The sequence below is a fragment of the Scyliorhinus torazame genome, chromosome 14 (assembly GCF_047496885.1).
Source record: "Scyliorhinus torazame isolate Kashiwa2021f chromosome 14, sScyTor2.1, whole genome shotgun sequence".
NCBI lineage: Eukaryota > Metazoa > Chordata > Chondrichthyes > Carcharhiniformes > Scyliorhinidae > Scyliorhinus > Scyliorhinus torazame.
In genome coordinates, this window is record NC_092720.1 from 68,279,520 (window position 1) to 68,295,315 (window position 15,796).

The following is a 15,796-nucleotide window of genomic DNA, read 5'->3' on the forward strand; positions in this document are numbered from 1 at the left end:
GTGCTCTAACTGGTGATTGGCTGCGGTGTTGTGTGTGTTGATTGGTCTTGCTGTGTGTCCATCAGTGTGTTTGTTGCACCATGATATACTGGTGTATATTATGACATCCCGCCTTTTATAAAAAAATGTATGTTTGTGGCAATAAATAATGTGTGGTGATAATGTTCCTAACTACGCGTGGGGTTTGAAGGCATATTTACAGGACTATGAACCTCAGAACTAATCTATTTACATGGGAAGGTGCCTGGTGCAGAGAAGCAGTATGCAACAAGAGTAACGAGATCGACACTATATATAAACCAGGGAAACGATCAAACAAAGTAACGAAACAATTCAGAGAGTCCATAAATTTGAAAAGTTCATAAATTTAGTCTCGGAGGTGGGCAACAAATTCTGGTTGACCGTAAGGGTGGCACACCACTCATCACCCGGATCGATGCTGTATACCGGTAGAGGCTGTATTCTTTGCTTCGGGTCACCCTGTTTTTTGTAATGATACCGACTCAAAAAGGCACCTTCGGGTCCTCGGTGTCAATATCGGGTAGCAGGTCCGAATCGGGCTCGGTGACCGTGGGTTGAATGGCCCGGACATTCCTGCGAGGCTGGCTGGAGCGACGAGAGTTGGCAGGCTGAGCTGAGCTGCATAAAGCAGCATAGTGGCCAAATTTTCCACATTGCAGGCATCGTCGGGATTTGGCAGGACATTGCCGGTTTAAATGGGCGGAGCCACAGTTGCCGCATCAGAACGTTCACTGCGTCACCGCGCATGCGTGGTGTGGTTGCACGTAATGCACCCCTGCGCAGTGCATTCGTCCATGTCGCCGTCCCCTCGTTTGGTGTGCACAAGCGCGGGGGTCCGCGAAAAGCACGCAAAATGGCTGCCCTCATCCAGGCTGAGGCCCTGGAGTTGCTTGATTGCTTGGACCCGTTCTGCCTCGTGGGGACCGTGCCGCACCGTTTCAGCCGCTTGGATGTGGGAATACCGACTAGTGGCGTGTTCATGTAGTACGCAGGTCTCGATGGCAATCGCTAGGGTGAGCTGCTTTACCTTGAGGAGCTGCTGCGTAGAGGGTCCGACTGAACACTGAAAACGATCTGGTTGCGTATCGTGGAGTCGGAGGTGGACCCGTAAATACAGGACTGCGCAACGATGTGGAGGTGGGTGAGAAAGGACTGGAAAGGTTCATCCTTACCCTGCAAACGCTCGAAACTTTTATTCACCTCAATGTTGCAGTGAGTGTCAAACTTAAGGAGGACCATCTTGAATTTTGATTTATCTTCACCATCAGCAAAGGTGAGAGAATTGAAAATGTGGATGGCATGGTCCCCGGCTGTGGATAGGTAGAGAGCAATCTTCCTGGTGTCTGAGGCAACTTCCCGGTCTGTGGCTTCAAGGTAGAGCTGGAAGCGTTGTTTGAATATCTTCCAGTTGGCCCCTAGGTTACCAGTGATGTGGAGCGGCGGCGGCGGGCGGACGCTGTCCATTTTGCAGGATCATAGAATTTACAGTGCAGAAGGAGGCCACCCGGCCCATCGAGTCTGCACCGGCTCCTGGAAAGAGCACCCTACCCAAGGTCAACACCTCCACCCTATCCCCACAACCCAGCAACCCCACCCAACACTAAGGGCAATTTTGGACACTAAGGGCAATTTATCACGGCCAATCCATCTAACCTGCGCATATTTGGACTGTGGGAGGAAGCCGGAGCACCCGCAGGAAACCCACGCACACACAGGGAGGACGTGCAGACTCCGCACAGGTAGTGACCCAAGCCGGAATCAAACCTGGGACCCTGGAGCTGTGAAGCAATTGTGCTATCCACAATGCTACCGTGCTGCTGGATGGCTGTATGCTGGTGGAAGGCAGATCACTTGCAGGTAGGTCTAAGAAGTTCTAACATCCCTCAACTACTGGTACCATGATGTGTTGGGTGCTTTGGATCCGTGGAACACATACAGGCTACCAACACTTAAAATAAAACAACACTATTTTATTAAGCTAGAAACTGTTGAACATACTTTCACTGTGGGTTAACACGATGTTAGATTAAACTAAAGACCTATGCCAATCCTAACCAGTTTATGCACTCAGCCCATGGTGAAGATCTGTGCTGTAAGCTGTAAGCTCTGTCCTTCTGAGAGGGTGCATCGCGAATGAGCGGGAAAACTGATGCCCTTTGTCTTTATAGTGAGTGTGCTCTAACTGGTGATTTTCTGCGGTGTTGTGTGTGTTGATTGGTCTTGCTGTGTGTCCATCAGTGTGTGTGTCTGCACCATGATATATTGGTGTATATTATGACAGTGACCAGCCTCAGTAACATGCAACCCCTCTCAAGCATTCTCTCTTGACCAGGAGAAGTTCCGTACAACTTCCGTATGTGTTGAGGGAGCAGAAGTAGATTGAAAACGTTGTCTTCCATGCCACAAGCCCCTCATTTAGCACGAGGGGACATAGATTTAAATTGAGGGGAGATAGATATAGGACAGATGTCAGAGATAGGTTCTTTACTCAGTAGTAAGGGCGTGAAATGTCCTGCCTGCAACAGTAGTGGACTCGCCAACACTAAGGGCATGCAAATGGGCTTTGGATAGACATATGGACGATAAGGGAATAGTGTAGATGGGCTTTAGAGTGGTTTCACAGGTAGGCGCAACATCGAGGGCCGAAGGACCTGTACTGCGCAGTAATGTTCTACGTTCTATGTTGAGTATGAGGGAGGACCATGCAGCCCATAGGTGTCTCACAGGGCAGGTCGTCAGCGATACGGGGCAGGGCGCCCACCATTGACCTGGTAAGAATGCTTCCATTGAATAGGGACCTGTTTGAACGTGTCTCCACCTCTGTCTTGGAAGCAGTTGACTGTCACTGGCACTCTCCCTTCTCGCTTAAAGGTGCAGCCAGGAAGTAACCAAGGCCAGGTGAGGAAGATGTGTCTTTGAGGCACCAGTCTGAAAATGAGCCTCTGGAATGAGCCTTCCAACTAATGGTGGCGAATTTGCGAGAGGCTGAGCGACATTATTCAGATCTGTTTGTTGCCATTAACAATGTACACAAGTCGGAGGAGTCCATTCACCAGCTCATTGACGTGGTCCATAGTTGTGTGCACATTGGAGGACTCCCAACCTTTTCAAGCCACGTTGTTCCAAACGTTACCGGCATGTTTTCACACTGGCGTTGCCGAGAATTGGCTGTGGGGTGGCGGGGGATGATTTTGATAGGTCCTTCATCTAAATCCCCTCAACAGGATACAAATGAGGTACACGCCAGCCTCTGGCGGGTTTTTCTGACTCGCAATGGCAAGCATCAGCGGACAGGTTCCACGCTGACATGAAACCATATTCTCTCACCGTGACTGCCATCAAACACTCCTGCAGAGGCTTGGGAGAAATCCACCTGGTCTGAACCTCTCTTCTTTTGTCTCCAGTTCGGTTTCTCTCCCTGGTTCCAAGGAATCCCTATTTCTCTCTTGCATTCGATCTATGCTCCTTATGTCATTCTTGCTCATTTTGTGCCCCACACCATACCATAGATGATTCTTTTTAATCAATTTGCCTTGGCAAAAGGCAATTTCTTTTATAAAGAGCATTGAAGTTTATTTTTCTTATTCTCTTATGGGATGTGGACATTACTGGCTAGGTATTTATTGCCTTTGAGAAAGTATTGCTGAGCTGACTTCTTGAACCACTGCACTCCCTGTGTTGCGGGTACTCCCATAGTGCTGTTCAGGAGGGAGCTCCAGGATTTTGACCCAGCAACAGTTAAGGGACGGTAAATACTTCCCAAGTCAGGATGGTGAAGGGTTTGGACGGAAACTTGCAGGTGGTGGATCTACTGCTCTTGTCCTTCTAGGTAGTAGTGTTATTGAAATAATAATTTATCTGCCAAAGAACACCTGTGGTGCTTTGCCTCCTCTTCAAAAAACAAAAAGATACATTTTTATACCAAGTATTTTAGACTACAAAACTCACAGTTAAAATCACAAGCCTTGCCATGCACAAGGAACCTATGGAACAATAAATCTTTCACATGTTGATCTGCTAAATGTCAAGGAGTGCTATGGAGTGAATAGTTTCTGTTATTTTAGAAATTTGTATTTCTCAAGATGTTCAGAATCTAAATCTCCACTGACATCCTGAAATATCCTTTTTCTGTACAACTGTCAAGGTGAAACTAATGTGAGCATATGCTCAGCCGCATAATATTTTCTCATGGCAAGGTAAATATTTGATTATAAATAAATGCTTCGTCCATTTTTCCTGTGGCAAGCCTTACACCATCAAAGATAGTTGCAACAAAAATTAATTTCCCCCCCCCCCCTTTTTTCCACTTCAGCAATTGTATAGGTGCCAAATTGGATTAAAATTAGATGTTGTGAATGTGCCATTATGTGTCAATGTTAACTGCTGCATTTAGGACACAGACCAGCCAGGCAACTCCAAAATGTATATTATCAAACTGAATTTATTTGAGAGAAGAAGTGCAAATGGGGTCAATTTAGACAAGATAGAAGCTTAGAGCAGACAATCAGGCATTCAACTGGATTACTCTTTGATTAACTGGGAGGAGAGAAACACCAAGTAATCTTTTACCAAGCAGTTTCCCATAGCACTTTTGAGGAAGTATTTTGTTTTCTCCAGGGACGTTCTGAAAATTGAAAAGGCTTTTATGTGCACAAATCCAGGTCCTGTTGCTCTGTGGCATTATGGTGTTGTTCCGGGTTTTCTGTTTTTCCAGCATGAATTTCCAGCATGGTGGAACCTCAACCACTTCAAAAAGTAAAGTTGCAAATTCAACCAATCTCTCAGAATGGTGGTAATTAAATCCTTCAACAGGAACTGGTGCAGGAAGTGGAGATTTTCAAAAATAATTTGAATATAGAATAACACAACAGAAAACTCATTAACATCAGCTACTCCAATGTTTGCTAGATTTAAATACAACTTGGAAAGTCTTTGATTCAGGATTGGACGGTGGCACAATGGTTAGCACTGCTGCCTGCTGAGGACCCGGTTTGATCCCGGCTCTGGATCACTGTCTATGTGGAGTTTGCACATTCTCCCAGTGTCTGTGTGGGTCTCGTCCCCACAACTCTGTGTCCTGCACAGCCTTTCACAGCAGTAGGGCAACCTGCAGGAGGAGGAGAGCCATGCAGCCTCGCCTGAGCAGGAGCAGCCAAACCAGGAGGTGCTGATGGATGAGCCGGAAGAAGAGCCGCAGGAGGAGGCGGAGGGTGGAGGACAGGTGTCGGCAAGAGTCCAGCATGCCCAGAGGGCCAGGGAGGCCCTTATCCTCACGTGCTTCTCATAGTATGAGTCTTTGCCTGTCAGCTCACCGCGACCCCCTCGGCCCCCATTCTCCCACTACCGTGCTTCACCCGCCCTGTACCATCACTCGAGGATGATGGGTTGTGTCGGCACTGTCAGCGGGTCAGTATACAAAGCAGGAGAGATGATTACTCGCTGTGAGGTGAGCTCTGCTGCTCCTCAGTTTCACCCAAGTCTGACTCCTTGTTTTAATAGCGAGCATTGGACATTTCCATTCCTCCAGCTACAGATTGTGACCGACCGCACCCCCCACTTCCCCGCAGTGCCCATTCAGTGATTTTTAATCTTCTTGATCTTCCATGGTCTACTGCTACATCTAGGTGTGTCCCCAGGATGCATATCAGAGAGGGAGGCAGCCTGCTGCATTTCGCGCCCTGTGGTCTTTGATGCCCTTGGCGGCCGTCCTCTAGAGGGCCTGGAGCCGGTGGGTCCCGGCTTACTTGCCGGTGTCACTGGCATCACTGTGCCAACCCGTTCTCCACTGCCCTTAGATGCACCAGTATCAGGGGGGGGGGATTAGGAAGAACTGGACATCACCGTCATCTCCTTGGATGCAGGCCCCGGGTTGGCCTCCAGCATTTCCTCCACCCTGACTGTGACCTTAGGGCCCTGTAGGTCTTCATGGGATGCAGGGGCAGCAGGAGTGAGCTCCAGGGGTCTCTGAATCACTTGGCTCTCCCCTGTCTGGCACCTCCCCATTGTCCTCACGATGATGTTGATGCCCTCAGCGATACTCCTCAGTGACTGGACCACGTTCTACCGTGCCTCAGCAAATGTCCACCTTTGTCTGGGACACATCACTCAGTGACTAAGACATGATGTCGAGCTCCGCAGCCGTGGTTGTCACAGACTGAGCCATGCCTTGGGCACCACCACTCAAGACGCTGACCCTGTGCTGCAGGCTTTCCACTGCGGTTGCCACCCGAGCAGTGTTGGCCTCGGTGTCACGCGTTGTCGGCATCATCTCATGCACCTGTAGCCTTTGGAATCTTTCAATCGGCTATGCACTCACTGGACTGTCGCTGACGTCCCCTCCTGAATCTCACGACCATGTCCTAGCATCTGCATCAGCTCTGGGATAACCTTGTCCAGAGGCTCGGCATCTGACTGGGACTCAGCTGAGTCCTGGGATCCACCAAACCTCTGAGTGCTGGATCCCTTGAATGTTCCTGCCTCCGCCTGATGTGCGTCAGCAACTGAGTGGTGCTCACCAGAGTGTGTCCCAGAAGCTTGTCCACTAATGTCGCCCACCGAGTGTGTGTCTCTGCGCTGGTGGAATGTTGGGGTCAGAGCTGTGATGTCTTGATGGTGGTCTCCTTGGAGCTCTCCTCCGAGATGGTCTCTTAGGTGGAGGGAAGGGGTGGACGACTTCAGATGGCCCGGCCCCATCAGATGGAAATCTTGCAAGAGAATGGACATGAGCGGTGAAGGGGGTGTACAGAGATGAGACCTCTTAAAACTGAATAGCTAGGATAACACCAGAATTGTTCTACATAAGTTAGTTTATTAAGGATTGAGATTAATCATAGAAAGTATACACAGTAATCATTAGTAGCCATTAAACCTGTATTTTAAGACATAGCAGTGATAATCATTTAAACTCTTGCTACAAGCAGTGGCCACAATGCATGATGGGATTTAAGCTAGCTAACTTGCCTATGTTGGTGAGATGAAAGGGATTGTGTGATCAGCAGATTTACATAGTCAACTGAGTAAACAGGTTTTATCAGTGGCACCAATATCCTGTTTCAAACAATCCATGCAGTAAAGAGGTAACCAGCTTTGGTATCCTGCCACTGGATGAACAATAAGATGGGCAGTAACTGACTACGATACAAGGTTGGCAATGTCTGAAAAACAACTTTAGAATGGACACAAGGGGCGAGATTCTCCGACCCCCCGCCGGGTCGGAGAATCGCCGGGGGCTGGTGTGAATCCCGCCCCCGCTGGTTGCCGAATTCTCCGGCACCGGATATTCGGCGGGGGTGGGAATTGCGCCGGTTGGCGGGCCCACCCTCCCCTGCGATTCTCCGTCCCGGATGGGCCGAAGTCCCGCTGCTAGAATGCCTGTCCCGCCGGCGTGGATTAAACCACCTCTCTTACCGGCGGGACAAGGCGGTGCGGGCGTGCTCCGGGGTCCTGGGGGGTGCGCGGGGCGATCTGGCCCCGCGGGGTGCCCCCATGGTGGCCTGGCCCGCGATCAGGGCCCACCAATCCGCGGGCGGGCCTGTGCCGTGGGGGCACTCTTTTCCTTCCACCTTCACCACGGTCTCCACCATGGCGGAGGCGGAAGAGACTCCCTCCACAGCGCATGCGTGGGAATGCCATGAGCGGCCGCTAACGCTCCCGCGCATGCGCCACCCGGCAACGTCATTTCCGCGCCAGCTGGCGGGGCACCAAAGGCCTTTTCCGCCAGCTGGCGGGGCGGAAATCAGTCCGGCGCGGGCCTAGCCCCTCAAGGTTAGGGCTCGGCCCCCCAAGATGCGGAGGATTCCGCACCTTTGGGGCGGCGCGATGCCGGACTGATTTGCGCTGTTTTTGGCGCCGGTTGGCGGACATCGCGCTGATACCGGAGAATTTCGCCCAAGATCCTGGTAAGCAACAGGTGACAGGATGGGGTTAAATCATGAGCTGCTCACAAGTCATCATTTTGTTTAAAGTAATTTTACTGGATAATATAGAAGTGACAGCTCCAAGGATTGGATCAAATCCAACTGGGGTGGGCTATTGATTTTTGGAAAATCCAATAATTAATGTGTTTTTATCAGTGTTAGGCAGATTGATCTTGGCATTTATCCAGATCTCTCTCTCGGTGTACACGAAACCAAGCTTGGGATAATAAAGCCATCTTAACCAGGTTGTGTGTCTGCTCTGTTCATTAATCTAAGCCATAACAATGAGGGAGGAACCTCATGTAAAAGCTGGCTCAATACTCAGGCCTTGGAAACGTTCCTACAAGAGGGAAGGATCATTTTGTCTGACATGAACAACTCACTTGAGACACATATTCTGAGTGAAGGGGCAGGCCAACCTCGCTGTCGATGACAGCTCTCTCCACGGTCAACCCATAGTTTCCAGGGCCTGGTCGTCACAGGGGCTGAGGACTCAGATCTCTTGTACTTTACCCCCTTGTTTTGACCCTGTTGCTATGTTTATTTAGTTCTAAATATGGCGGTCAATATGGTCGCCTTCCTTAATCCTAATTATGTTTGCTTTAGAGTCACCAGGTATCTCTCGATACCACCACAAGGTTCAAACCCGAATACTGATCAAAGAGCCAATACAGCAGTTAGTTAGTTCAAAGTCAATACTATTTATTTACACACACAGTACGATCTACACATGCACAAAGTACTACAAACTAAACTATCTCTAACGCTAACGCCTATACTTAGCTTTGGGTGCCTATTCAATCAGAGGAACAATGGCCGTTGTTCGGATCTGAGGTTGTTGGGTTCGAAGAGGTACAGGAAAACAGCTAAGGTCGTCCATCTGGTAGCAAGCGTTGACCTTGGACTTACTTGCTTCTGGTGCAGCTGGTGGAAGGGTCTCTCCGCTTTGAGAGCCGAGTCCAAGAGAGCGATTCTCTCTCGGGGGATTCTTCTTATACCCGGAGGGGCTTCGCGCGCTTTTGGGCGGGCCTTAAACTTGGCCCCAATTAATTGGGCTGTATCTTGATCACTGATATTGATCTTGACCAATAAAGGGGTGGGTGCCCCGATGGCTGGGTGTGTCCTCGGTGGCCGTTGGCCTGGCTTTGTTTACGCTTTCGGTTTGGGGAACTGGCGCCGGGGTGTCCGGAGCTAGATCGGTTGCTTGAGTGTCTTTCCTTTGTTCCCGGAGATGGGCCATCAATATGTTAATTGACCTACAGTTTCAGTTCCGTCTGGGAGCTGTCTCTTCAAAATGCATACAGGCTCTGTGCCTGCTTGCTCACAGTTCCCTACAGTCTTTGCGAGCGTCCATTTTGTATTCTGGAAGTGGCCATCCCAGATGGCTACAACCCTTTCCCACTTATGAAAGGCTATTCTCGCCTGCGGGAATAATGAGATGGACTTTGTGAGGTGTGTGCTTATTGTATCAGAGGGGTCTATGGCAGGTGACATGTGTGGGCACCTCTACTGGACCTAAAGGGTTGTGCTGGTGGGTGCTGAGGAGGATCGGATGTGGAGAGGGTGCAAGGTGTCAGCCATTGACTTGTGGGGGAGGAAGCGGTTGTTAATCTGAGAGGTGGCAGGTGGAACTGATGCCAGGAAAGAGGTAGTAACGTATCTTTGCAGCTCGGTCAAGGTCGTTGGTCTTCTTCCTACATTGGATATTGGTCCTCCTGGTCATGCTGCCCGTACTGACAGCCACTGCCACTGCCTCTCAGGCAGTATTGATGACCCTGCTGCTGGTTCTCCAACCACCTCGGAGGAACAGGGTGTCCTGTCTCACATCCAAAGCATCAAGAAGCCTGGCCAAGTCAGCATCGCCAATGCGACAAGCATATCTGCACCCTGCCATGCTTGTGTGTTGCCTGGAGTGAGTGGTGAGTGAGCATTTAAAAGCAGGTCCCCCTCGGTGGTGGAGAGATTCTAAGCCACGAGACGGTGAATCAGGCCATGAGACAGCCAATAATGGCTGTTGTGGGGGCTCATTTCTGGCACTAAGCGCTGTTAAATACGGGCTGCAATCTCACCAACGGGGTTGTTGAAAACACTCCGCCAATTGTGCCCAAAATGACACTAAAAGGTGACCATCTGATGTATTGCCTGTGCTGATTACCAAGTGTTCATTCTTCACTGAACTGTTATGCACTGTAACTTATTAAAAACTCTTAGATGGTATTTCTTCAGTCTTTCAAATTTTTGAACTGCGAGGTCCATTAACACCTCCATCTTCAGCAACAAAGAAACTCAATGTTAGTTATTTTCAGAACTTTTGATAGCCAGCTACCAAATTCTCTGTAATCATGTCCTGCCTGCAGGGTTGAGTTGATAATAGCTCAGCCTTTTCAGGCTCCATCTCAGCTAGATGAAAGCATACATTGTCGAACTACTGTGAGAGTTTGACTTGCATTCAGAATGCAGTCACTGTCTTTTATATTCTGCAGCGGTTTCATTTTTGGCATATCCTGTCATTACCTCTGACGTTCTGGAATATGTGATCTTTGCTATATTCCATCTACAAACTTCATTGCTAGAGAGAGAGAAGGAAGAAATAACATGAAAACGGTTTAAAAAAATGATATTTCACAAATTATGAGTGCACTTGTTTAAAAAAAATGCTTTAGGGTATTTCTGAATTCTAAATTAGTCACAAGTGTCTTATGTTGACTGTTAAAGGTTGAGCTTTACCTTGAATTATAAGCCATATGTGCTAAGTTTAGTTTTGTTTCAAATTTGGGGACTATTTTCTGAATCAGCGCCATATCATCCACTGTATGAGAAAATGGGCCTCTCACTAAAATCCTGGAAAAATAAGACCCTCTTCCAACCAGCTCCCCAGCAATGGACCACCCCACCCCCTCCACTCACTCCCATCCTGGACAATTCAAACCACAATGGTGAGATCCTGGAAAGTGTGGACCATTTTCCATGGGTTGAATTCCATCATTTGAGTGGCGGGAGGCTCTGGCAGCACCTGGGCCGCTGACCAGAATAGTGCAATCCCACACCGGATCCTGTGCTTGGAATCTCATTCCTTATGCACAGTCAAGTTCTCCTTTGACTCTCCTGGCAGCCCACCCTCCAAGCTAACAGTTTTGCAGGCCCAAGTGCTATATTTAAATACCAGTCCAGCACACTCGTTTCAGTTTCTTCAGCCGAACCATCTACACCAGACCATCCAACACACATGGAACCTAAAAGGAAAAGGTTAACAGCCTCATGAAGGCGGCAGCACCAGCTTTCAGCGCCAGGGCCCTGGAGGCCATTTGGGGAGTGTGGGCCCATCGGCACATCTTCTACCCCAGGGGTGGCTCAAAGATGCAAACCAACCTCACCTCTCCGGCCTAGGAGGAGGAGGTCAGGGTGTCTATCGCCTGCTCACAAAGCACTTTCCAGTGCAGGAAGCAAACGAATGATCTCATCCACTATGCCAGGGTAAGTAAGTCCTTGCGCAGCTCGCTCCACTATCAAACACTTGTCATGGCATCATCTATTCTAACAGCTCCTCTCTTTACAGATCCCACACATACATTAACAGAGGGCACATATTAACACTCTCTCTCTCACACAGAGAACATGCAACGCCTGCTCTATCCCCTCTGATCACTTCTCTTTCTGCTGTTCCCATCCAGGCCAAACTTGTGCACAACAAATGAGTGAGGCCCAGACTGGGGAAGGGGCGACTGATCTCATTCCTCACTAAGTTAGCGGAGGCTGCTGCAGAGCTCACCAGTGAGGACAGGGATCGCTGCTGTGGTGACGCAGAGCTTGGCCTCCTGCAATCACACGAGCTTGATCACCACCCAACTCAGCAATTCACACAGAGAGCAATGTACTCTGAATTAGCTCCAGCTCAGTCACTAAATCTATCCTTTTGTCTTTTGCAGGTACCAGTAGACCATGGACAGACAGCCAGACAGCCAGCCAGCCTGGCAGCATTCAGAGCCCCTGAAGTATGCCCGAGGATGAGGGGGCTCTGAAAGAACCATCACAGTGCTCACCTGGTCCCTCCTGGACCTGAATCTCTAAGTGTATTCAAGTTTAGACTCAGGGTCACTTACTGGAGAACACCTCATAGGTATTTCCCACAGCAGTTGGAAGCAGGGACAGCCCAGATCTACGGCACTTGGAGGGCTGCTAGAGACCAGCCTCCTGCTCCACACCAGTGAGATGTTGACTCTCTGGCAGTTGCTGCCAGCTCACTGGTGGAGATGCAAAGATAAGCATCGGAACATGGGGCAGAGTTTCAACAGTCGCTCGTCAGAGCAGAACTCATGATGAAGGAGTCCCGCGCATTTTGTCTGATATCAAGGCTCGGATAAACTAGCACCTTAAGCTCCCCTCAGGAAGATTGGCAACCACATAATAATAATAATATATATTATAATAAACTTTATTGTCACAAGAAGGCTTATATTAACACTGCAATGAAGTTACTGTGACAAGCCCCTAGTTGCCTCATTCCGGCGCCTGTTCGGGTACACAGAAGGAGAATACAGAATGTCCAAATTACCTCACAGCACATCTTTCAGGTTTTGTGGGAGGAAAGGAAACCGGAGCACCCGGAGAAAAACCACACAGACATGGGGAGAACGTGCAGACTCCGCACAGACAGTGACCCAAAACGCGAATCGAACCTGGGACCCTGGCACTGTGAAGCAACAATGCTAACCACTGTGCTACTGAGCCACCATGGACATGAGATCTTGGTCCATCAGCAGCTGCCATATCTGCACTCCATGGCCACACACTGATGGGCACTGTCAGGATGTAGGCCACAATGTGGACCAGGCATCTTGACCCCTCTCTAGTTGCCGCATCTCCTACATGAGTTATAGCCATGCTCTTTGGCACCCACAGGGAGGTCGAGCATCAGCCTGAGATGCCGAGGGTCTCCACTTAGAACATTCCAATGGCATGCAGTGCTCAGTGTCCCCTCTGTCTGTGCCTGCATCAACACCAATAGCGTAAGCTGCCAAGTGTGCTTTTGCCCCTGAGCAGGAGACCATCATCAGACTGGGGCCCTCCAGGACTCAGGCCACCAGAGGACATCCACAAAGGTTATCACAGGCTTCAGGATGTAGCAGTCAGCAGGCTGCAGGCTGCCTCCACCCCTAGTGTGGATGTTGAGGCTTCATTAAGGTAAAATGGTAGGGTTAGAAAAGTTAAACGTTTTGAGATTACCTCAAGGTTATGGTGCTTTATCACTGTGAATAAATTGCACTTATTGAAAACCATTCCATGGGTATGTGAATGTACATGTCAGATGAAAGCATTTTGGTTTGGATCTTTGCAATCCTCATAATCCGAAGTTCAATCTTTCACAGACAAAGTTCCCTTTAAGATTAATATTCATGCAATGCTAGCCTCAAAGTGCCACTTGGTACTGTACCCTTGTGTGTCGTCAGGGAGATGTGTATAATTCATTATTCGGACTATATGATGGGTGAATTTTGAATCGTTACTCCTTTGTCCCATCAGATGTGCGACTCTCCGCATATCTGGATTTCCGAACGGATAGTGTCCCAAATCATAACGTACACTTTAGGATGAGAGCCCTATGCTGGTTCACATACCCTTCACAGCAGTGCTTGCATCCGTACATGGCCTCAACTCACATCTCTGTGATTCCTTGCTGGACGTAAGTTGACAGAATGACCACAGCTAAGATCTGAACCTCGGTGAGCCGTGAGCACTCAGGCCTCTGTGTGAACACAGGACACGTCCTCTCAGCGATGACCCGGTTATTCCTTCAGAAGTCACAAAATGGCTTGGAGGGTTAGAGGAGATGCCTCTTGGTGAATGGACTTAAAGATTTACTCCTCCTGGAACCTTTCAGCTATGAGGGATAGTATAATAATTGGGGATAGTATAGTTAGGGGCATTGACGCTGTTCTCTGTGGCCAGGATGAGACCAGGATGAGAATCTGAAGGTTGTGTTATCTACTTGGTGCTCTGGTTTGGGATATGTCATATGGGCTGCAGGGGAATTGAGAGTGGGAGAGTAAAGATCCAGTTGTCATGATCCACATACGTAGAACAAGGACAGAAGTTTTGCTCTGGGAGTATGAACAGCTAAATTAAAAAGCAGAACCAAAAAAGATAGTAATGTCTGGATTACTACCTGAGCCACGAGGTAATTGGCACAGGGTCAATTAAATAAAGTTAATCAAACTAAATAGTGAGGAGGGTTCAGTTGTATAGAGAATTAGAAAATCAAAATTATGAAATGAAAAATGAAATGAAAATCGCTTATTGTCACAAGTAGGCTTCAAATGAAGTTAGTGCAAAGTCCCTAGTCGTCACATTCCAGCGCCTGTTCGGGGAGGCTGGTACGGGAATTGAACCGTGCTGCTGGCCTGCTTTGGTCTGCTTTAAAAGCCAGCTCTTTAGCACCGTGCTAAACTAGCCCGGTTAAGGACAGCACGGTGACGGTGTAGACCAGATGGACTACACCCCAGGGTTCTAAAAGAGATAGCTGAGGAGATTGTGATGGCATTGATGGTGATCTTTCAGGAATCACTGTCTCCTTTCCCGTATTGCTGTCTGTGAGATCCACATGCCTAACATCTGTGACTCTATTCCATTCCTTTTCACAGCAGGAATGCCTGCACTCTGACTCCTGTCAACCGGGAGCGTTTCCAAAGAGGACGATGGACAACAGTAATGTTCACAAAGTATTGCAGCCCTGACCAGTTTACTGTTTGTGTGAACCATCCCTAATGTGCCACACTAACACGCACCCACATCGATCTTATGTCTGCATGCACCTCCTTCCAGTAATACATGTGCTAGCTCTTAGACCCCCTTGGTTGTCTGCCAGCCTTGTCAGGACACAGCTTATTTCCCCCTTCCATTGTTTGTTCTCTTCAATTATCTCCTTACCCCTCACCCTGACATCATGAACCCTTGTCCTTCCTCCAATCCCCTCCTTGTACAGCCCTCCTTCCACATTGCCCCCTTGTGTTCAACTGCCCCCATTGGGTTTGTCTTCCCTACCTCAACCCTGCCCACCACCTTCTCCCTCCCACACACACCCCAGGGATGAACGAGAGAGATCTAATTGGTGACAAAAGAGGGTCCATGGGTTGAGCAGTACGGTGCAGTCCATGAAGACCAGTTTGGCATGGAGATGGAGAGCAGGATCTGGTCTGCCTCGATAGTGTGTTGTACAGGGCATCAGGACCAGTGCAGCACTATGGCAGGTAGGCTTTCATGTCGTCACCTCAAAGTCTCTGGCAAACTGAGGGCCATCTTGTGCACACCATCTTTATCGATCAGTTTTGACGCCAACGTGATTTAATGCTGGCAAGGTGTGATTCTGACAGGCCGCTGTTTTGCAGAGCATTTATGAGATGCAAATGACATTTGTGGCAATTGCCAATGGAAGAGCAGCTGGCTAGTAACATGCCATTCGGAGAATTGCAACGTGAGTTTACGCTGACAGGTTTCCGACTTTTTGTCTCTTGCCAGAATAACCAGGCTCACCTGCCCTGGGAGAGTTGGAAGTATTCCACCTCATATCATTGGAGCTTTCTCTTGACAAAGGGACCACATGAACCACAAAATTAATCATTGCTTATCTGTGCTAGATCAGTCTTTGGCCAAATGAGGAACACATTGACTAATGTCTCTTCATTTATTGTCATGGTTTACTGGGCAGTAGTGATCTCTGCACTTCTTTATCCGTCAGAGACTTAGACAACCTACAACAAGCAGTTCAAGACACTGGAGAAGTATCACCAGCACTGCCTTCACATGATTCTCCAAATTTTGTGGCAATAAGGGTAGTGTTAGATCCAAGATAAGTAGCCACGCAT